Source organism: Oreochromis aureus, linkage group 9 (genome assembly GCF_013358895.1).
Source record: "Oreochromis aureus strain Israel breed Guangdong linkage group 9, ZZ_aureus, whole genome shotgun sequence".
Taxonomy (NCBI): domain Eukaryota; kingdom Metazoa; phylum Chordata; class Actinopteri; order Cichliformes; family Cichlidae; genus Oreochromis; species Oreochromis aureus.
In genome coordinates, this window is record NC_052950.1 from 36,127,081 (window position 1) to 36,129,886 (window position 2,806).

Here is a 2,806-nt window from a genome sequence, read left to right on the forward strand (position 1 = left end):
ACAGCAAGGACCACGAAGCTGCGTTGGAATGAGAGCTGTGCCAAGGGGGCTTTCCAGAGGCCAACAGAGGAGATTAGGGGGCTTTCCAGAGGCCAACAGAGGAGATTAGGGGGCTTTCCAGAGACCAACAGAGGAGATTGTGGATGACAGACAGGCACCTGAAGGATGAGGGGAGCGTGCCAAGCTCCATCGACAGCCCAGAGGGTGTCCAAGGATGACATCATGATTCTGTGAAAAGCACAGGAACCAGAAGCGATGGTGGTGATGACAGCAGTTTCCAATGAACATCACCTAATGCTGTGTCACTGTACTGTGCACACGATGGCACTCTGAAGACTGCTGGGATCATAACAGCAGTAAGATAACTGGATCCAGCACCCTTTCCATAGAGGGTTTTCCTGCAGAGGATGGACAATGGAGGAGTCATAAATATCCCCCACAGGACAAGGAGGCTTGAAGTGAGGTGATAGGGGTTGGTAGAGGCCATAAAACAGGAGTGCTGAAGAGGTCTGCAGCTTTCAAGATAGCTGAGACCCATGTTGACAAACAACAAACTCAACTGGTATGTTTGAATGTCTATTCTACATAAATTTGGACTCTGGTCTTATGGACAGTGATGGAAACAACTGGAAGAGACATTTATGACGCCCTGCAGAACTTAAACCACTCTACAGAGAGACGTGTGATTTACATGTCTTGCGGAGGAGCACCACCGAGCTGGAGTGTTTTTGAAAATGTTATTTTCTCTTTTGACCATTAACAATTCATTTGTTCACTTGTAGGATGCAGTTTACCATTGGATGAGATCCATGAGAAATTGGATAACTGCTAATATATTTGTCAGACTGTGTACGTTGACATATACTGAGTATAAAAATGGTTGCATTGACACTGTCAGACATGATGTATTCATAACTGGGTACTTTTCTAGCAGAACTGCCAAAAAGGGGGGAATGTTAGGTTTTGTATTGTTGATTGTCATTTATGCTTAGAAATATCTACTCATATATGCTTAGAGTTTTATAATTAGTTGTAGATTAATAGAGGTTTGATCCTTAGTAGTCTGCAGACACACGTTGTGTGCATTCCAGAGTGCTCTGGCTTTCACACCCACATCTTGGGAGCATGGGAGAGGCCGTGCCTTGTCTTATTGTTTTATGGTATAGGAGGACACCTACTCTGTATCTGGTTAAGCATAAGAGCCTTTTGTTTAGATGGACCGCTGGACTCCTGGCACCAGCTTTGGGGAGTCTTCCTGGGGTCACATCTTGACCCCACACACACACAGATACACACACACACACACACACACACACACACACACACACACAAGGTATTCTTTGTTCACATGTATACCTATGTAAGATGTTATATGTTAATGAACCTATGCATATTCATGTAACCACAATAAAAGGAGTGCTATGGGGAACCTGGCTGAGAGTCTGATGGTGGTCAAGTGGGTGGAACGACACTTGGCTCCAGACAGGCCTCCTCATGCATGAGTAACACAAAGAACGTTGCCTGCTTGGGTCTTGTTCTTGCTGTGTAATTACATTGCCTTCAACGTTCCAGCGAATGGGTTCAAGCTACGAACCTATCACACGCTTTCCCACATAGCAAAATGGTATGGCCCCGATCTGGCCCACACAGTGTGTTTACACATGGCTCACATACCGCAAAGAATGACTGCCCTCTGGTGGCCCAGACCTGGTTTGCCAGAGGTGGCCCCCACATGGGCCAGCACAAGGCCAGTTGCAGACACACTGGTGGTCCTGTGCTGGCCCATGCCAGACAATAGTGCCTAAAATGTTGCATGATTTTGCTGAGAGATCTTTTACTTTGTGGTAATCTTAGATGAGTAGTTTGTGGAATTACAGGGATTATTTTACACAACCATCATCTTTATCATTGCATTAATTATCATTTCATCCAAGCATTTATTGAAGTTGCTGGCATTATGCTATAATTTGTATTACAGGGGTTATCATAATCACATATTAACATGTTTATTACAGGTGCAGTTATAACCACTTTAAATCGTTGAGTTAAATCTATAATCTTAAAATCTTATATGCTGAGTAAATTGTTACAGTAAAATAGTAGCTGAGCAAAGCCCTGAATGTATTCAGCTTCTTGTTGCATTTGAGTTTGCCTAGCAACAGGGGACGCAAAGAGGAGGACAAGTCCATGGGGACCTCAAAGGCCTGAGATCATCACCATATTTGGAAGAGGATGCCAGAAAGGGGAACTTCTGTGTCTGCATTTATCTCTTAGAATAGATCATTATCTGTAGAAGAGGCAAACAATGTTCTTAAGATGCAAATTATGTGCTTGTAAACGCATGAGGGGGCGTCATAATACCCTGATGTTATAAAAGCAATCTGAAGTGTATTTTTGGACGGGGATTTACAACTGATGTTTTGCAGTTTACATCTCCCCACGCTGCGTGTATTCATTAAAATCAATTGTTTGATCGACCTCTTTTGGACCATCATTGTTTTACTCTCGTCCTCAATTTCGGACCCGTAACATTTGGTGCATTGGCCGTGGTTGAGGGTAGAGAGAGTTGGAGGTTGAGACCGAGAGGGTCCGAGGCGCTCGAACGGACAGACACGAGTCAGTGGTCGAAGTGAGTGGACATAAGCCGGCTTATTCAAAGGTAAGGCACTACCTGTTGAATTATTTCCAAAATGTGCCAGATTGGACATGAGAAATTAAAGTCTACTCACTGAAATTACTGGTAAATGTCTGTTTTGATTTTGGTGAAAATCTCATGAGAACTAAAGTATAAGTTGAAGTAAAGATA